This window comes from Littorina saxatilis, linkage group LG7 (genome assembly GCF_037325665.1).
Source record: "Littorina saxatilis isolate snail1 linkage group LG7, US_GU_Lsax_2.0, whole genome shotgun sequence".
NCBI lineage: Eukaryota > Metazoa > Mollusca > Gastropoda > Littorinimorpha > Littorinidae > Littorina > Littorina saxatilis.
In genome coordinates, this window is record NC_090251.1 from 31,683,233 (window position 1) to 31,705,284 (window position 22,052).

The 22,052-nt window shown below is 40.6% G+C and overlaps 3 long non-coding RNA genes across 3 annotated transcripts in view; 2 read left to right on the plus strand and 1 right to left on the minus strand.

Moving 5' to 3' along the window:
* LOC138971193 (uncharacterized) overlaps positions 1 to 22,052 on the plus strand; it is a 666,631-nt gene that overhangs the window by 254,638 nt on the left and 389,941 nt on the right. The window lies entirely within an intron of this gene.
* On the plus strand, positions 5,933 to 7,663 carry LOC138970333 (uncharacterized). The gene is made up of 3 exons (XR_011456890.1): positions 5,933 to 6,095; positions 6,436 to 6,512; positions 7,006 to 7,663. It is a non-coding gene; the product is annotated as an uncharacterized lncRNA (long non-coding RNA).
* LOC138971175 (uncharacterized) lies at positions 8,130 to 11,229 on the minus strand. Its single transcript, XR_011457188.1, has 4 exons — positions 11,051 to 11,229; positions 10,645 to 10,719; positions 10,254 to 10,334; positions 8,130 to 9,815 (listed from the first exon to the last, which is right to left on the minus strand). It is a non-coding gene; the product is annotated as an uncharacterized lncRNA (long non-coding RNA).

Here is a 22,052-nt window from a genome sequence, read left to right on the forward strand (position 1 = left end):
AGGACACGCACAAGCACACGTTCCTTTCCTTTGTAATAATATGTATTTGTGTGTGGGGGGGGGGGGGGGGAGAAAAAAACATGTCAAGGAAAGTATTGGTTTAAGCGTGTTTATTCAATTTCTCATACACACGTTTCAAACAATAACATTTAGAACGTTAACAAGCAGATTGCAAGGAAAGTATTCAAGGGAAGACAATCCCCGATCCGCTCAACCACGCCCCCACCCCACCCCAGGTAACCCAATTCGACTGAAAGCGGCAAACAAAAAAGAGTGCAAGAACTGTTGGGTTCTCCTTTAACTTATACGATTGTTTTTCGTGTGACAAAAATAAAGTAGCACCTTAACCTCGACGATGAAGCAGAAAACGAGCAAATTGATCCCTGGGGTTTCACTTTAATTAAAATCAGTGCAAATTCAATTCAAAGCAAGAAGCTGCACCTCGCCTTTTAATGTTTACACACCATGCAGGAGTTTTCAAGAAAAGTTTAGTCAAGATTTTACGTTTGGATGCTGGCTGGCTCTTGTGCTACTTGGTCGATTTTCTGCAGTATTTAAACGACGTCAGCAGTGGAGTTAAGCTTCACGTCTGTATTTACAGCTCAGTAACGTCCAAAAAGACAGATTGCGCCATCTGCAGCAGCAGTCAATGCTCAAGTTCGTTTGAGGGGGGGGGGGGGGGGTTCCAACTGAAGGCAGGGGTCCAAAGTCCACATTTTTTTTCTCTGAGAGGTACATTGGATGGCCAGGGGGGGGGGGGGGGTCCAGAACCCCGGGAACCCCCCCCCCCCCCCCGATCCGGCCCTGATGCTAATGAAGAGAAAGAGTTCAAATCGCGCGACTTCGATCCCATGCATCGTCTGAAGGATACATCAATAGTGTGTGTGTGTGTGTGTGTGTGTGTGTGTGTGTGTGTGTGTGTGTGTGTCTCTCTCTCTCTCTCACGCTCTTTTTGTATGTGTGTGTGTGTGTGTGTGTCTCTCTCTCACTCTCTTTTTGTACGTGCGTGTGTGTGTGTATGTGTGTGTGTATGTGTGTGTGTGTGTGTGTGTGCCTCTCCCTGTATGTGTGTGTGTGTGTACGTGTGTGCGAGTGTGTGTGTGTGTGTGTGTGTGTGCGTGTGCGTGCGTGTGCGTGTGCGTGTGTGTGTGTTACGATCTAGTGACATAGACCAAGAAAGTGTCACTCAGTGGGGTGCCTTCTCTTGGTCAATTGCGACAGAAAGCGCCTGTGCGTGAGTCGGGGCTATACGGCAGAGTTTTGCTGACAGCGCAGAGCACGGATGTTTTGTGGCGCACGGATTTTTCGGGGGTGATTCTGCTTTGCGAGGCAGAATTGTCGATAGCTGAACTTGATATGTGACAAGGTTAGTCACGTGTTTTTTTCAAGGTTGTCTGTCTGAGACACCGTAACTGGGCACTTGACACTCAGCGGCAGAAGAAGAAGGATCGATACAGCGGTTTCTAGAGTATGAGGGTCTTCACCGAATAGAATATTCGGGCACTCTAGAGGAACTTCAACGAGATATCACCTTCTCACCGCCACATGTTCGCTGAGGACGAGTCGTCAATTTTCCTTCGCCGTGCGATGGTCTTCGCATAAGTATTCGGCAAGGGTTTTTTGGATGTTGTTGTCACTGTTGACGAACAGAGGCCATTCCAGGGAGGAAGCGGGTTTTGCTTCCATGAGAGTGCTACATTCATAGGCTGTTTGAGGTAATAAATCATTATTTAACGCTGTTGACGAGTCTGTGTTTGTGGAATGAAATACTCTCTGTTGTTCTTTCCAGGTTAGCGCATAATTTGCTCTCTGTGACGCTAAAATACTAATCTGTATATGGTTTTTGCAGATAGGGAGAGAAGGACGGAAAACGGCTGTTTTGTTGTTGTGAAAAGTCCATTTGTGCAGGCCCACGTGCTCGATGAGATATGTAAAGATGACATGTTTAAAGGTGGAGGGTGAGGGGTAGGGGAGACCGGGGCTAGTCCGCCTACTTTTATGCTTTTGGTAGCATAACTGGCGAGTTTGATGAACTAAAAGACTGATTTTGTATTTTACATCAAGACAAATGTGTAGCTGATATCAATGTGCAGACAGTTTTTATGTGCGCATGAACATTTGTTGTACATACTGCTTTAAGTAGACCTACCCTAACGTAGGCGAACTTGCCCCAAGTCGGGGTAAGTCCGCCTACAGGGTGGGGCAAGTCCGCCTCTCTCATCCCATAGTAGGTACAAGACTAGTAGTGGGCAAGCTTTATACACACACGCACGCATGCACACACAGTCAGGCAAACAAGCACCCGATCAGTGGGAAAGCTTTTTTAATTCCCTTCAATATTTAGGTTCAAAAATGCCAATGACAAAATACAAAAGAATGTCGAAAGAATGTAACACAAATCGGCGTCAGTCTTTTTTAGACATGAATCTGCAATCTTTACCATCGAGAATAGATGGAGTCACCACCAGAGTCACAGTTATGGCAGATGTAAACTGGACTGTTTCCCACACCTGCACATTCTTCATGGCGGACTTGCCCCATGACAAATAGGCGGACTTGCCCCCGCACGGGCAGGCAACTCTAGTGCCAGATAGCGAGCACAACATGGGAAGGAAGAAGCAAAACTTTCGTCAGAACTCGACCTTAATTAACGCACTTTCACTCGACACCAAGACTAAGTATTTGTTCTCAGAGGTAATGCATCAAAACCTAAGTCAACTCCTATGCATTCATGTTACAAAAATGAAGAAAAACACTTTTTGTGATCTGTACTCACGATATATGGGCGCGCAACCTCTGAACTTCTGCAGGATATGGCGGGAAGTAGGGACACCATTCTCACATGGTGTGAAAGACTAAAAGGTGGCAAACGTAAGAATAAACAGACAAAGACGGATGTGCCCCGGGGGCGGACTAGCCCCGGTCTCCCCTAGCTGACATGTTTAGTGCACCGATGCTTTCTGTTTGCAGCCTTCCTAACTTCTGTTCGGCTGCCTTTTGCGGGACACTGCTAGCTGCAGACGTGGTAACCGGGACCGGACTTAACCAGCAAACCGGCTAACCAGCGAACCAGCGAACCGGCTAACCAGCTAACCAGCGACTGGGTGCGGCGCCTGATGCCTCCACAGTTCCCTGCTTCGTCACCACGCTAACCAGCACTTCATTCGACGGAGCAGTTGTGGAGGCTAAAAAGACTAATTACAGGCCGTCCACCCAGTGGCCAAAGAAAGCTAAGTGCACCATGTCTTTGCACCCCGTTGACCACCGTTGTTATTTTTGCTATCTGTGATTATACTCGAGTAGTGACGACGTGGGGTGTGTGACACCTGCATGAACTAGCACTTTTGGAGCAGAACAGTCGTATTTTCTTATCTTTACACGGGATCAGCGTGTTACTATAATTTTCTATATTCTAACTGGCATTTTGTCAGTGACCATTGATTTTTACGTTTTGTGAACGTAAAAGAACATATTTTGAGTGAAGTCTCGAGGGAGGTGGCGAGTTTTTACATAAACAGGCGTCTGAAACTTATACTTTTGTTGTCTCTATTAAATTGTATGACTGCGAGAGTGGATCGTGGTGTGGTTAGTTAGTTAGTAGTAACTAACCGTTTCATAATCACCTTAAGTGATATATTGAAACGTGACAGTTTGTATGTGTGTGTGTGTGTGCCTCTCTCTCTTTGCACATGTGTGTGTGTGTGTGTGTCTTTCTCTCTCTCTGTCTCTCTCCCGCTCCCCTCTCTCTCTCCTCCCCCCTCTCTCCCTCATATCCTCTAATGCCGAATGCACGTGATGTACGGCAGGACTGACTGTCGGATAGGATCGATGGATTCCAGTTTCACAATATTAGGTTTACCAGTGTGAGAAAGGAATAGGTAGGTCAAAACAAGTCGACATTTTTGGACTGCTGCCGGAAGGAGACCGTAATATTAACAGCTAGGCCCTATTGTGTGAGACAGACAGACAGACAGACAGACAGACAGACAGAGACAGAGAGAAAGAGAAACAGAGAGAGAGAGAGAGAGAGAGAGAGAGAGACAGACAGACAGACAGAGACAGAGAAACAGAGACAGAGAGAGACTAGAGCGAGAAAGCAAGAGAGAGACAGAGCGAGAAAGCAAGAGAGATTGACGGACAGAGAGAGACAGACAGACAGAGACAGACAGAGAGATGATGATTGGATGGCGATGCGAATGCTATTAATATTCATAATTGTAGCGTCCCTGATAACCTTGCCTGAAAACTGATCCGAGTCAGACATTCATATCAAGACCATCCATCATAAGAAATTTCACATGGATTTCTTCCACAGTAGGAGTCCGTTCCCAGCTTTGTCCGCTCGCAGTGTGAACTATGCTGAGCATGAGGGCTAGGTCTAATGGACGTTCGTTGTACCGTATTTGATACGCGTCAGTTACTCGAAATGCTCCATATATATGATAATTAATTAAATGAATATGGATAGCGGAGCAGGTCTGATCTTTAAGCGGCGGTGTCTCTATTCCTCTTTATGCTTTTTCAGTGTTGTCGGGGACGCATACGTCTAGCAGGAAATGGAATACGGAATACATGGGTATATATAATCTAGAGACATCCTGCTTGCTGCCGCGCGAGCCGAGCAAATGTTCCCTCTTTATCTTCACTGCGCTGACTGCAAAACCCCTCCGCGCGGAGGTGTTTTCAGACACATCAGACACAGGGTGTATAGCAAGTTTGTAGCACTGCACCGAAAATCACCGTCTGAGTAGATCTCTTCGGCGGAGGGCTTTTCTTGAAATATTTTAACTTTCAAGACGATTACTTTTGCTCAGTTCAGGAGATGTCAAAATTGCAAACACAAAACTGAACTGGTTCCTTCCAGTCAGAGCGAGTCGAGACGGTTTTTAGGTTTGGGTTAGATCCCTTGAATTTTGGGCTCCTGGCGGGCCGAACATTCATCACTCTAGAAGGCTTGGTTTCTCATGCAATTATGGCAACAACAGACAGACAGCAATCGTAAAAACAGCAGTCGTAAAAACCACAGTCCTACAAGAAAACGCACTCCCCGCATTGAGTTTTTGCGACCGCATCGAGGCTACGAGGCTAAAAGAGAAATGTGATTGAGCACTCTCTATATGTCTCCTGTACAAGTAGTTCTAGGACTTTACTTTGGGGTGTAATACCTGACGGCGAAGACAATACGCGTCGTTTCGCTTTCCATTTTTCAAATTACATCTGGAACTATAGAACTTGTGTTTTGTTCCCGGACGATACCCTGTGGTCTGAATTGATCAAGCACGTACCAGTATCCTTTACGACTTTACTTTGACATCTCCACTGCGCAGTTCGAAGCCCCATACATGTACCGGTGTCTGGCCTGAGATGGTGAATAGTCATTGGTTAAGGTTAGAGAGGGACACGCAAATAAAAAAAAAAATAAAAAAAAGGAAAGCTTTTCATTTTTTTCAATTTCGCAGATTTAGAATAGTGTAAGTGGACTTGATTGCCCAAGCAATGACAGAACATTTTCTTCATATTTTTGAACATATTTTGTTCCCTTGGTACATGTCATAGGCACAATATAAATTTCGAAAATAAAAATGCTCAGAACCCACATACACCCAGCCCCACTCTGCAGTCGGAAGCCCTGAAGATTGGGTGGCTAGCCTGAGATGGAGAAGACCAAGTCATGCATTATGGATGCAGCATGGGCAGTTTAACAACGTAAATAGAACACGGCGTCATTAGACCATCGCTTTAAAGAACCTTTGCGTCCAATGACAACCGTGTCAAGGGACATTAGATCAACGTGACATTAGACCAACGTGCGATTAAACTCCCATACCATCGTTTCAGTACACCACCTTGCCAATCACACCAGTGTCACGAGGCCACAGAACATTAGACCACTGTGTCCTTAGATCATTGTTCATTACACCACTGCACATCAGACCATAGATGTGTATTGACAGGATCGCCAACTCGTTGCGCGCGCTCAGCAAGTAGCGGAAAGCGGAAAAGACGATTTTGACAGTAACTTTACTTCCGGTGCAGTCTTTCAACACATGGAGAAGAAGGAGAATTTCGAAGGGGAGGTGGAGTTTGTGGCTGAGGTATGTGAAAAGCAAACAAACCAATACAAAAAGATCATTGCTGATGATTGAAATGAGTCATGTGAATCAACAATAAAGATTCATTGTGGACGGCACGTCATTATTTTTGTTTTTAACACTTGAAACGCGAGAGCATCTGACACACTGGTAAATCCGAAGCTGTGCACGCAAGCTGATCAGCAGATCGTTTTTCTGCAGAATTCTCGCTCACATCGGCCACTATTTTAGCTCAGCGAACCGACTGATTTGACAAATTTGTAACAGAACAATTTCTGAATGTTAGAAATTCGGCTGTAGATTTATAGATACCCTTTCTATTCCATGGTTGTTGTTTTTTCAGGGGGAAAGTATACCGACATCTCAATCGCTGAAAAGATGACAGCATCACCACAAAAGAAACTGCAAGAATTGCCAAAAGTAAGTAAAAATATTGACAGATCTATGTAAAAGACTATGAAAATTTAGAACTGGAACAACAGATATTCAAGAAATAACCGATAAGTGATATATTATAACTGAACCATTGATTGATTTGAATACTACATCATGCATGGAAGTTAAAAATGGTGCAGGAACTGGTCAGATCAACACATCAAAAAGATCAGTGCAATATATTTGTTTTCTCTCCCCTCTAGCATAATTCTGTTTTGATATATATGCTTGATGTCTTCTGTTGTTTTTAAATTCATTGTCACTTCTAAATTGCATGCTTTATTGCAGAACGCTTGTTCTTTCTGCCTTTCACCGGAGTTCAGAGAGCTTGTCGACCTATTCTCCACCAAATCGTTCAACTTCAAACGTCTATCAACTGCCATTAATTAGCTATCATCCAGCTATTTGTATGGACAGTTAGACTTATTTCTCTAGAAATTTAGTTTTACTAAGGGTTTATTGTTCTGCTTTTTTTCAGACATACCGTCCCGCACCAGAATTGCCAGAGGTTGTTGCAACTACAACTTTGAAGAACTGTGTCGTGATGTACAGCAGCTTCCCGAGTCGTGGTGCCTCGCGAAGAACGAGGTGAACCAGGTGGTTAAGGTTGTTGTGCTGGAGCCTGGAGGCCAGCTTGGTTAAGGTTTGACTTTGACTTTGAGTCAGCATTTTCAGTGATTTTTCTACGCAGCTGATGGTGTTTGGATTTAAAGTGTAAAGGAAAAAGTCCCCCCCGAAGCAGCGTGCTGCAGTTTAGACTGGCTTGGTGACAGTGTTGAAGTGAGTGACAAGTAACATTTTCAGTAAATCGCTTTGTGTTACAATTATTCAACACCAATTCTGAGCCAAGAGAATGATTTTTTTTTCATTTGGAATGTTGTGTTTTATAGGTTAGGTGTGGAAATTTGGATTTGACTGTAAAGCTCTTTAGCAGAGAATGTAAATAAACTTGACCAAGAAATTATTGCGACAAATTTCAAACTCCCAAATTAAAGCATTGATTAATTCCCGTTAATTAATTAATTAAATTAAATGTCACAAGAATTTATGCTTTAATTTGGGTGCAACATGTTGAAACTTTGTTTGAGAATGTATCTACTTCATTGATTAAATATATGCATGTGTATAAATAGGAATCTTTCTTGTGTCAAATTGTGTGAATTGAGACTGAGTGAGATAGTGAATGTTGGTACATTACAGGGCCGGACTAAGCAAAGAGGAGGGGGGGGGGGGGTTGCCAATGGTAGTCCAGGGGGATGTTCCTCTGCCCCTTGTGGGGGTCAGGGGGCGACGCCCCCTTAAGCTGAAGGGTAGGTCATATTCTGAGATAGGAAAATGGTCGCTCCTTGCATGAAACGGCATAAAATAAACAATAATACATTTTTTTAAAATAAGTGAGGTACATGTTTAGGGGGGAGGGGGGGTTGCGCAACCCCCATAACCCCCCCCCCCCCCCCCCCCCCCCCCCCTGGTAGCCCTAGTCCGGCCCTGCATTAATTGTCACTGTATGGTGTGTGTGTGTGTCACTGTGACCAAAGATACATATGCTCTATTTGAGTTCATACAACTTCCAATTCCATTCAAACGTTAACAAAGTGTTGCTTTCTTTCTTTCTTTCTTTATTTGGTGTTTAACGTCGTTTTCAACCATTCAAGGTTATAACAAAGTGTTGCTGGTATGCGACTGAACATGTTCTATTAGGAAAGCAAAGCAAATTCCAGTGTACATAGTGGTCAACATAAAAACAATCAGACGCATCGATGCAAGACATTTATCAAGTGGCTGACAATTGATTTTGAAATGAAAACTGTTTGCATAATATCTCGCTGTCAAAATTATATCTTGAACAAGTACACAAAGGAATTAGGTTTGAACCATAGCAAAATGAATATGTTTCAAATTTTCATGTTGCAGACTTAAATTTACATGGACTCATGAAAATACAGAACAGGCACTCAACAAGCCATGTGATACAATACTGAACCAAATACTGAAATAGGAAGAGAAGTACATTTTAACGACAGCAGATTTTAACACCAAAAATCGACACCTAAGACAACAATCAAGAAGTTCAAATTCAATGTACATGCACTTGATCAGATAGGATAGTTTGTACTGCATGAAGAAAGATCATACACAACACACTACAGAGATCCTTCCTGATTGTTCTCAACATTGTATGTTTTCAGCTTTTTCCTCAAACTCCTTTCTTTCCATGTGCATTTCATTTTGTCCAACATTGTATGTTTTCAGCTTTTTCCTCAGTCTTTTCTTTCCATGTACATTTCATTTTGTCCATCATTGTCTTCAGTTTGTGGTGGAGTCTTATTTAAAAAAAACAGAACATTTTGCAAAGTGTCTTCTTGAACAGCTTGTGAAAGATCAAATGAATACAAAGTGTCATAAAAACACACCGGAACAGCATCACTGTTCCTGCATGGTTCAATAAAGTCATCTGCTTTTGCCTGTGTGTTGATGCACAGGTTTCACAGAAAATATGTTCCATGGACATCAAATCACCAAAGGGAAGTAATCGCTCTTTATGCATACGACATGTGTAATAGATTAAGCGAGAGTTGTACGGAACCTTTTCTCCTGGCACGAGAGGATGAAAGTCGCTTGTATATTTCAATGCTTGTTATTCTCTCAGGTGCCAGGAGAAAAGGTTTTGTACAACTCTCGCTTACTCTATTACACAGTCATGTCGTATGAATAAAGAGCAATTACTTCCCTTTGGTTATTTGATATCATCAACGCTTTGCCTCATTCTGTTTAAGATTTCTGCTTTGTGTTGCATGGACAGACACATCTGCAATACATTGGGCTTGACAAAGGTCAGTTTGCCCTTGTTCAGCATGCTTTTCATGTCAGGGGTGGTTTCACTCTCTTCACTGTAGAATTCAGGTGCGCAAGTCAGGGCTTCCAAACACTGCAATTTCTCATCTCTGTACGCACTCTTTTGGAGACACCAAACTCTCTGTTTTAGCTTTTTGGCAACACATACTCCAACATACTTTGCATTGTACTCTTCATCCTCTTTGATTTCTAATGCACTTACTGGTTCCCTAGTTTTTCTTCATAGGCCTTTAAGACACCAACAGTATAAACATGTGAAGGCAATCCAGGCTGAAACTGTAGGGGATACTGTCAACTCAGTAATGCCTGAATGCTGGGTTGAAAAAGCAGAGTAGTACCTGGCCCACGCCTTCTCCTTGGCAGCATTCCCAACCTTGCCTCAGGGAACTAGGCAGTCATGAAGAAGCAGAAGTTTCTCTTCCAGATCTGCACCTAAAACACAGAAAATAAAATATTATAATTAAAACAACACACAAATATAGCAGAAATCAACCCAAGAGTGAAACTGAAGATGTAGATGCATGCACACAATCAAAACCAACAACACACGACAACAACCCAAAACTACACTTTACATGAATGGATGTGAACATATTAAATTTTGTATTCCATTTGTCGTTATAGAACGTGTTGACAAACCACTTTCATGAATCCTTATCATGTCTTACAACTATGACATGTGCTATTAATGATCCTAAAAAACACATGAAATATTGTAGTGGCAGGCATGTACCTAAAATATTTGTAAACAGTAGCCTCTCTGTGCAACGAAGCAGTATTTTTGCTCGAAAACTATGAATGAAAGTGATCTTTCAGGTACTGGGACTTTGCAAGCTGATTTTTTTTATACCGCCTTACTCAAAAACTTACTTTTCAATTACTGAATTGGTCGACAAGCCCTCTGAGCTCCGGTGAAAGGCAGTTGTCATTCTTGATAGATGCACAAGCGTTCTGCAATAAAGCATGCAATTTAGAAGTGACAATGAATTTAAAAACAACAGAAGACATCAAGCATATATCAAAACAGAATTATGCTGGAGGGGAAAGAAAACAAATATATTGCACTAATCTCAGTTTTTGATGTGTTGATCTGACTTGAGTTCCTGCACCATTTTTAACTTCCATGCATGATGTACATTCAAATCAATCAATGGTTCCGACAGTTATAATATATCACTTATCGGTTATTTCTTGAATATCTGTTGTTCCAGTTCTAAATTTTCATAGTCTTTTACATAGATCTGTCAATATTTTTACTTACTTTTGGCAATTCTTGCAGTTTCTTTTGTGGTGATGCTGTCATCTTTTCAGCGATTGAGATGTCGGTACTTTCCCCCTGAAAAAACAACAACCATGGAATAGAAAGGGTATCTATAAATCTACAGCCGAATTTCTAACATTCAGAAATTGTTCTGCTGCAAATTTGTCGGTTCGCTGAGCTAAAATAGTGGCCGATGTGAGCGAGAATTCTGCAGAAAAACGATCTGCTGATCAGCTTGCGTGCACAGCTTCGGATTTACCAGTGTGTCAGATGCTCTCACGTTTCAAGTGTTAAAAACAAAAATAATGACGTGCCGTCCACAATGAATCTTTATTGTTGATTCACATGACTCATTTCAATCATCAGCAATGATCTTTTTGTATTGGTTTGTTTGCTTTTCACATACCTCAGCCACAAACTCCACCGCCCCTTCGAAATTCTCCTTCTTCTCCATGTGTTGAAAGACTGCACCGGAAGTAAAGTTACTGTCAAAACCTCTCGCAGCCGCAGACGGGAGTTCGAAACAGGGCCAGCGTTGGCGCGCGCGCAGAGTTGGCGATCCTGTCAAGGGATATCTATGATCAGACCAAGTGTCCTTACAGCATTGGTCCTTGCCAGCAGTGCAACTCGACCACTGCACATTAGACCACTGTGAGATCATTGGTCATATACAACACGGTATTTATACCACTGCGCATTAGACCACTGTGTCAGATCATTGATCATTTACCACATGGTAATTAGACCACTGCGCATCAGACCAATTGAGTGTACTTACATCATTGGTCCTGGGCCACAGTGCAACTCGACTACTGCACATTAGACCACGGTGTCACTGATTAGATCATCGGTCACGGGCTGCGTGGTAATTCGACCTCTGCGTATTAGACCAAGTGTCTTTAGGGCATTAGTCCTGAACCATAGCGCTGACAATGGACAGTTGAACCACAACGGTTTACTTTCTTTACTTTATTTGGTGTTTAACGTCGTTTTCAACCACGAAGGACCACAACGGTCTATACCAGCCTTTGTCAATACAAGAAGTCGTTGTATTAGTCCAGTTAGACCACAGTGTCACAGCCCGTCACCACCGTGACAATGGGCAACTGGTACCACAACGGTATACCGCCCTTTGTCAATACAAGTAATCGTTGGCTGGCTAGTACTGATCCTGACCTGAGCTAACTCTATCCCTGGAGTAGGGTTGTAATCAGGAGGTGTCAGGTACAGTCTCCGTTCCCTCCATGAGAATCACCCATGGTCATTTGAAGGAAACGCCGGTTCCCCGTTTCAACAGTTATGTCCGTTACGCATTGTTCAAAAGTACGAAGTCTGCACGGCGAATGCAAGACACCCCCCGCCACACACGCACGCACAACCACACACGCACGCAAACACACAAGTCGTAAAACAATATTTGAACCGCAAAATCATTGTGGTTTGATTGCCTTGAATGGATTCTGGGAAAACACACAACATTAGTAAATTGATGTACAGTGTTCGAAATGAAGGGGAATATCTAAGTACCATAACCTGCCTCACATCAGCGTGCATTTCGGACCCCGCCCATCCCTTGGCACGGTCAATATGATGCAGGTGAAAATCCGGAACACTACAATTCAGCCGGCACTCTCTGTGCTATCCTTTATACATCTGATTTTCTGTTGCATCAGCACGTTTTTATGGAAAGCCGTTTGGCTCATAACTATTACAGCTGTAATTTAAAATAAATACACCTGTATTTAATGATAAATACAGCTGTATTTATTTCTTAAACGTATACAATAAGTATCATTATTAATTACAGGTGTATTTTTTTTATTAATTACAGGTGTATTTTTTATTAAATACAGGTGTATTTATTATAAATTACAGGTGTATTTATTTTTAAATACAGGTGTAATTATTATTAAATACAGGTGTATTTATTTTTAAATACAGGTGTATTTATTATTAAATACAGGTGCATTTATTATTAAATACACCTGTATTTATTATAAAATACAGGTGTAATTAATGATAAATACACCTGTATTTAAAAATAAATACACCTGTATTTAAAAATAAATACACCTGTATTTAATAATAAATACACCTGTATTTAAAAATAAATACACCTGTATTTAAAAATAATTACACCTGTATTTAAAAATAAATACACCTGTATTTAAAATTAAATACACCTGTATTTAATAATAAATACACCTGTATTAATCAGTTATTAGTCACGTGGTTAAGCGACTTAAAAACTTGGACTGGGAATCCACATGAAAAACACTAAGCTTATACGCGTCTTCATAGCCTCGCTTTGCCGCCTTTTGACAGACTGAACAGCTCAAGATGGCGGGGGTGGCAAATGTCCCTGATGTTTTGGAAGGTTTGCGAGTGCAGTTTTAATTAACGCTGTTGCCCAGGCTCGCACAGCAGGGTAAGTTAATTGTTTTATCAGACGAATTCGGTTCTTGTGACGATCTACACCGAGTCAGTGGGGCATCCACATCCAGAAGTTGAACTTGAAGGGAGGCCTGTACGCGTTTTTGACCAAAGAATCAAGATGCAAAATATTGGAATTCGGTGCGAGAGACTAGCTATCGGTAATCTTGAACTTTAGCGTGTTAAATTCATAGCTCTTAATTCAGAGGCATTTAAGTCTCCAAATTTGTAGAACCTGTACTTGTAATCATAACAAGTCATTTTAGATCCCTTTGAAGTTACGGAATGAACTCCGATGATGAACTGTACGAATGCATTTGACCCATCAAAGAAGGAATTATCCGTGTGACCAGACAAGGGAGACAACTCTTTCGTGTAGATGATGTCCCATGGTTGACAACGTACACCATTTTCGGTGCATTTTCGTCACGCTAAAGTTCAAGATTACCTTGTTATCTGTGTGTGTGTGTGTAATCCGTTGTAAAGTGTATATTATGATTATTTGGTGGCGGCGGCAGTGGTACATGTATATAATCTCATATGGAAAGCCGTTTGGCTCATAACAAACCTTGATTGATATGGGTTAAAGCTGTGGTCTATTTATGACTTTCCGGGGCTACGAGGTTGAAAAATAGGGACAAAATCATGTACAGATTTCTGTACAGCAAACACTACCCGAAACCCCACCTATACGGCGTGTATGACCTTGAGAGCTTCAGTCAACGCTTGAATTTTGCAGTGGTAACATCCGATTTGCTCTCGCAGAGCTGAGCATATTTGTTGTCAAGAAGGATCGAGCAGAAAAAATAAACGACTTGGCAGGGATTCGAACTCAAGGCATCGGGGCCTCGAAATGTCGGGGCCGATGTCTTAACCGCTAGGCCACTACACCAGTATTGTCAAAGATAAAAAATTGATAATTTTATATCATTCTACGCTTGAATTATCATTTATGCATTGCAAAAACGTAAAAATTGACATTAAAATTTGCCTTTATTTGCAAACATGTTTTACAGAATCGCAGTACATGTTTACACCGTCATGCTACACGACATTCGCGCCATGCAAATAGCTGCGATATCTCTATTTACAACATGCAAGAAAATGACAAGAACAGTAATTGAATCTCTCCAAAGCCAGTTGAAACCAGACATCTAAGAAATAGTTATACATGTATTCACTTCTGAACAACCGGCACGGTTGGCCTAGTGGTAAGGCGTCCGCCCCGTGATCGGGAGGTCGTGGGTTCGAACCCCGGCCGGGTCATACCTAAGACTTTAAAATTGGCAATCTAGTGGTTGCTCCGCCTGGCGTCTGGCATTATGGGGTTAATGCTAGGACTGGTTGGTCCGGTGTCAGAATAATGTGACTGGGTGAGCCATGAAGCCTGTGCTGCGACTTCTGTCTTGTGTGTGACGCACGTTATATGTCAAAGCAGCTCCGCCCTGATATGGCCCTTCGTGGTCGGCTGGGCGTTAAGCAAACAAACAAACAAACAAACAAACTTCTGAACAATGGGCGGATAGAGATATAAATCATGCTGCTTCAAGAATAACATAACATGAATTCATATCAATGTTTTTCCTTCATTTTCTCAATTGGCGCAGTAGCCTAGTGGTTAGGACATGAGACACGAAGTCGAGAGTTCGAATCTTCGCCGGGGCTTTTATTTTTTCCCCTTGATCTCTCTTGAAGATAAAATATGATCAGTCTTGAGAGAGCAAACAGGCTGTTATCCCTGAAAAATTCAAGCGTTGACTGAAGCTCTCAAGGTCATACACGCCGTATAGGTGGGGTTTCGGGTAGCGTTTGCTGTACAGAATTCTGTACATGATTGTATCCCTATTTTTCAACCTCGTAGCCCAGGAAAGTCATAAATAGACCACAGCTTTAATCTCCAGAGCTGTGTACCAGGGAAAACCATGTTATAAAGTAGACTTTTTATTAAATTTAACTTGAGACATTTAAGCTGTACAAATTAATTTCATTCACAAATACTAGTTTCATAAATATCCTTGGCCTGCAGAGATAGAATAACAAATACTTGCACATTTTGTTTGTCTTAGTGTTCAGTAAAAGTACAAAGGTTTTAAAGTAAAGCACCTTATGTACGTGTGTATACGCTTTGTTGATAAACTCGGTGTATGATGTATGTTATGCTGTGTTTATGTGTATATAAAGGAAATAAAATGTTAAAAAAAAAAATAAAATAAAAAAAATAAAAAAAATAAAAAAAATTAAAAAACAGTAAAGCACCTTCATAACATGGAAACCGGAAGTTGTGACATGAATTTGAATACTGCTAACACTACCAAGAAAATAATATATATATATTCTATGTTGTTTTGTTGCAAGTCTGCATCATTAACAACCTGGAGTATTACTGGAAAAAAAATTATTACTAAAGAAAATATGTATACTCTCGATACTCTCCATGCACATGATTTTTGTGCAGACGAGAATTTTTGCAATTCAATAAAAGGGCGACCACTTAGTAAAGTCTTGGTTCAATTATGTTCTTTTTATGGGTTAGTTGTTAGCAACAATGTAACCGACAAACTTCAAACTGAATTTTGGTGCTTTCCTCTAACATATATTATATATTTGAAAAACATCAATGTTTACCTGTGTCAAGTTTCTTTTTTGGGAGAGTATACATTCAAGTTGCCATTTAATACATGTTTTAAGGACTGAAAATACATGTCACAAAATGGGAAACGACCCAGGAGAATAACTTATATGTAAAGCAGCAAATGATAAACACATGGTTTTACCCCTGAAAGCTCCAAAGATTTGGGAAAATGAATCTCGTTTGCCTTCACATATCAAACTGAACGTCAAGCAGCTCAAAAAAAGTCTCAAGAAAAGTTACGCTTTCAAAATAGCATTTCATTCTGTGTCGCAAAGCATGCTTAACATTTCTACGCTTCTACAAATGAACACAAGCATGCAATAATTCCCTCTCTTTTGAGTCCTGGTACTTGTATGCTTATTAAGAAAGCGGGATGATGTTTCCTTTATTTCAGAATTTCTTTTTTGTCTTGTTTCAGATGGAAAGTGCGGAGAAACCACCATCTCAGATTTCGTGTTTTTCATGTCTGGGAGCCGGTCCACAGTACCAGGAGGGTACCAGAGTCCTCTGACCGTGGTGTTTGTGGACACACCCGAAAAGCCACTCCCCAGAGTGTCAACTTGTGCCCTCAGAATGCAGGTGTCTGCCCGACACGTCAAGAACTGAGGCAGAAGCTGTCCCAGGCTGTTCTTGAAGGGGGTGGATTTTATTTATTGTAAAAACTTTCCTTCAATGGTGCGTTTAGTTTCTGCTTGGTAGCCGTAGCTGTTGGTGTTTCTATCTGTACACACCCTGGGGGGGGGGGGGGGGGGGATGTGTTAACGTTGAACTTTGAAATCTTAAAATTATTAAGACAAGGTGTGTGTGGGTTTTTTCTCTCCGTAAAATAAGCTTTATTTTAGGTGCCTGTACCGTACATCATTTCTTACTTGCTATTAAATGCAAGAGAGAGACTTTCGAAGATTTGATGTTTGTGTTTCGCATTATTTTTGCTTGGTAGCCGTAGGTGTTGGTATTTCTTTCTGTACACACCCTGCGAAAAAATGTTTGTTCTGCAATTTTGAAGGGAATTCACAAATGTATTCAAACTGAATTATTTGAGGTCATGCTGCAAAGGAAGAAAAAAAACATGACCCTGATTTAACCGGTTTCCTATACTCCTTTACATACCTTGTTTTTGTTTTGATTGTTTTCTTTGCTTTTTGCAGGGGGGGGGGGGGGGGGGGTGTTTAACGTTGAACTTTGAAATCTTAAAATTATTAAGACAAGGTGTGTGTGGGTTTTTTCTCAGTAAAATAAGCTTTATTTTGGGTGCCTGTACCGTACATCATTTCTTACTTGCTATTAAATGCAAGAGAGAGACTTTCGAAGATTTGATGTTTGTGTTTTGCATTATTTAAATTGCCGTTGTGTTTCAAGAGTGTGTTCTGTTCTTATTTGTTTTTTTGCACCACTGTTTGTCATTATGTTGCCTGCTTTTCGTGTTCCGTGTAACGCTGTCCATGGAAAACATGTAAAGCATTGTATTTCTCTCGACTATTGATCAAGTAAACTAAGCACTTCACATCATATCAGGTATCAGTTACCTAATGTACAGAATAAATGGTTCAACCCCCCTACTACACGAATAACACGTTGCCAGCAAAATATCAAAAGCACTCGGACTAGTGTTACAGTGTCCCATACAAAAGTTGGCAATATACACCATAAACCGGATACAAACAAATCAATTGCACGCTAATAACTTTGTTATACTGTCTCATAATGGTATACAAATTAATAAACTCAAAAGCGTTTGTAACAGTTATGATAATGTGATATTCGTGCCCTGTGTAACGATAGTCTGTTTTTATGTTTTACCAAATTAACCAAAACTGGCGTTGTCTACTGCTTTTCCTTTTATAGTTTTACACTCCTCTGTAGTGAAGGTCACTGCTCACACAAGGGCGGGGATGTAGCTCAGTCCTGTTGGCCGCTGTCAGCGCGAGTTCGTCCCCATGTTCGGCGAGAGATTTATTATTGCTCACAGTCAACTTTGTGTGCAGACTCTCCTCGGTGTCCGAACACCCCCGTGTGTACACGCAAGCACAAGACCAAGTGCGCACGAAAAAGATCCTGTAATCCATGTCAGAGTTCGGTGGGTTATAGAAACACGAAAATACCCAGCATGCTTCCTCCGAACGCGGCGTATGGCTGCCTAAATGGCGGGGTAAAAACGGTCATACACGTAAAAGCCGTGGGAGTTTCAGCCCATGAACGAACAAACGGCTCACACAATTTCAGCTTTCTTGTTTAGTTTATAAATTTCAGCCTCAATTCCTCGTCTCTGTAACCAGTATTAAATAGTGACTGTTTTGCTAACTGTTCAGCTGTCACCTGCCAAGTAGAACCGATGTATTCTTTATGATGTGATAAAATTAAATTATTCATTCCACTTTGTGATGGATGAACTTGCAACTGCCAAGTATTACCAGTCTTATGATGGGATAAAAATTAAGTATTCATTCCATTTTGTGATAGGTTAACTCTCAACTGCCAAGTAATACCAGTCTAATGATGTGATAAAAATATTCATTCCATTGTGTGATGGGTTAACTCTCACCTGCCAAGTATTACCAGTGTGTCTTGTGATGTGATAAACATAAAGTATGCATTCCATTTTGTGATGATTTTCCTTATTTAAAGTGGATTTTCTGCATGACACTTGTTTGATTAAAATTAATTGTATTTGTGGCAGACAACTTGAGTTATGTTTTGTGTTTTTGTAAAAACAACTTGTTTTTTTTTTAATATGACTGGAAATGAGACTAGCAGCCATGAATCCATAACTACATTTTGCTGTCCATCATAGACATCTCACACGCACATGTTCATTGCCTCACCATACAGGAATCAAAATCCATACAAACAATTTGTATTATCCAATATTCAAACTTGTCATACACATTTATTCATACACAAGAATTATGTGTCATACACATTCAAGCAATCAAGATCCAATAAATGTATATAATTGATGTTCTTAAAAAGACTACACACACACCTAAATATATAGGTGATCTTTGAAATGTGACATTTACATGCAAAATTCAGAATGCAAACAGAGCTTTGGCTTGCAAATGTAATAGTCATTAACCAGCACATAATATGAATAATTTTTGAAATTGTTGTGATACTGATTCAATTTTTCACATAAAATCAGAATTTCATTTATTTTAGTTTCCTGATACAAATGATTCGTCTAGCTTACCTTGAATAAACATACCAACACGTCAAAAAGTAGGACATCAGAGCTCAAAGATTAATAGTTTGGTTTGAAAAATCTCTAAATACACATAATTACAAAAACAAAACAAAATTCCGTGATAGAACATGTACTGATCTTGCAACTAAAGTAAAAAGGGGACTCGGGTGTGCTGTTAAATTTGTTGGCACATTTTAGTATCTAAAACTCACCTTTGATTTTAGGGGGTGCCTATTCTTTCTTTATTTTGTGTTTAACATTGTTTTCAACCACGAAGGTTATATCGCGACGGGGGAAGGGGGGAGATGGGATAGAGCCACTTGTCAATTGTTTCTTGTTCACAAAAGCACTTAATCAAAAATTTGCTCCAGGGGCTTGCAACGTAGTACAATATATTACCTTACTGGGAGAATGCAAGTTTCCAGTACAAAGGACATAACACTTACATACTGCTTGAGTAAAATCTTTACAAAAATTGACTATTCTATACAAGAAACACTTAACAAGGGTAAAAGGAGAAACAGAATCAGTTAGTCGCCTCTTACGACATGCTGGGGAGCATCGGGTAAATTCTTCCCCCAAACCCGCGGGGGGTACCTATGCGACTGACCACAATGTTTACTTTCATCAGGCACAAAGTTCTTCAGCAGAAGAATGATTAATATTCTAGCAACAAACATGCAATAAATTCATACATGATTATTGATGTTCAAAAAATGCTCTACAATACTTCACCAAACTAAATGGAGAACTGAAAATGTTTAAAACACTTTCTTTCTTTATTTGGTGTTTTCAACCACGAAGGTTATATCGCCACGTGGAAGGGGGGGGGGGGGGGGGGGGCGGGGGGGGGGGGGGGGGGGGAAGATGGGATAGAGCCACTTGTAAATTGTTTCTTGTTCACAAAAGCACTAATCAAAAAATTGCTCCAGGGGAAAACACTAACCATAAACAATAAACACCACTATGAGGTTTGATAGGTAACTTAAAGGGACCTTGACCTTCAATGAACGTTGCAAAAAGCTTATGTTCTGATGAATATGGGTGAATGAGGCACCATTGAATATAAAAAGAAAAATAACTGATTTGACTCTAGTTAAACTATGGCGCTCATGGCATCATACCAAAGTTTGAACGAGTATCCCTTTCACTGTTCTGTACAGCTGTGAAAACACAGTGAGACATAATAATAATGAACATAAATTAATCACCCCTTCTCGCCAGAGCTCACGGCAATACACAATAGCAAAACAAATCAGAGCATTCACACACCGACACACACAAAGTCGTTAAAGGTTTATTGGCTGCGGCAATAATAGCCGCAAGAATAATCCTTTAGTTCGTTCAAAGTACCCAAGCATGTCCTGTATACAAAAGTAAGGCGATTGAGATTTTATTTTGTTTTTTTTACACAAGCCAGAGAACACCAGTGCTTGTGAGAGCAAAACGTTTGCCCGTAGGGAAGTGAACCTTCCTTATCTTTCGCACCAGAGAGCTGTTCAAAAGGGGTATTGTGCAAGTTGGCTATTAAACCATTGTAATTCGGAAAATGTCTTTAACCTTCGCCGGCACTCGTGGGTCCGTGCGGACCCAGAAGGGTGTTTGATTGCAAATATCTTTTAAACGAGTTGGAATTTTTTAATGAGCTTTTAGAAATGCTACAGACACCTAACAAGCTATCATCTCCTAAAAACTCATTAAATTTCAGTGATAATTAATTAATTAATTAATGGTCAAATTTAGACTACACACGGAAGCATTTGTGGGGACGTGCGGACCCATACTTCTCAAAGAAGGAAAAGCGTGTATACCCTTCCGAGGCACTCGTGGGTCCGTGCGGACCCAGAAGGGTGTTTGATTGCAAATGAGACAGTGACAAAAGGTCAGGTGTCATGTCTACTGTCCCGAATGACACACGATTGCTGACATTTCACCATTGCCAAAAGAATAAACAAATAAGAAATAGGTAGAAAATGAATGTGAAAACTGACTTTGATTGTTGATCAGTATTTTCTATACCACTAACAAATAATCTACTTACACATAGCTGTTTGGCAAATGTATGTTGCATGGGACACACTGACATGAAAGTGGAAGATGTTTTTCCCTCTAGAGAAACTACATATCAAGTTACACTTTTTGTGCTCTTCCATTCCAGTTGGCAATCAATTGTTAACGCATGTTATTAGAAAAAATAGAACGAAAACAGATTAGATAGAATGAAAAATGTACTGGTGATGTCATTTGGGACATACTGACATGAAAACGTCACCTTTTGTCATTGTCTCAAATATCTCTTAAACGAGTTGGAATTTTTTAATGAGCTTTTAGAAATGCCTCAGACACCTACAAAGCTTTCATCTCCTAAAAGCTCATTAAATTTCAGGGATAATTAATTAATTAATTAATTAATTAATGGTCAAATTTAGACTACACACGGAAGCATTCGTGGGGACGTGCGGACCCATACTTCTCAAAGAAGGAAAAGCGTGTATACCCTTCCGAGGCACTCGTGGGTCCATGCGGACCCATACTTCTCAAAGAAGGACAATTGTGCAAACCCTTCCGTGGCACTCGTGGGGCCATGCAGACCCATAATATTTTACCAAATACCCTGTGCAGTCTAAATTTGACCATTAATTAATTAATTAATTATCACTGAAATTTAATGAGCTTTTAGGAGATGATAGCTTTTTAGGTGTCTGAGGCATTTCTAAAAGCTCATTAAAAAATTCCAACTCGTTTAAGAGATATTTGCATCAAACACCCTTCTGTGTCCGCACGGACCCACGAGTGCCACGGAAGGATATGCATATTTTTCTTTCTTTGAGAAGCATGGGTCTGCACGGCCCCACGAGTGCCACGGAAGGATATGCACATTTTTCCTTCTTTGAGAAGCATGGGTCTGCACGGCCCCACGAATGCGTCCGTGTGTAGTCGATAACGAGTGCCGGCGAAGGTTAATGGCTGAATAACAATGAGTTCCTTTATACGTTGGATTGGGCAAGCCATATATATATATATATATATATATATATATATAAATATATCTAGCATCAATAAACCTAAAAATACACTAAGGTCTTTTTCAAAAACAATAGTCTGTTTTAAAAACTTTCAGCAATTTTCAACCTTATAAATCTATACTATAGATACATG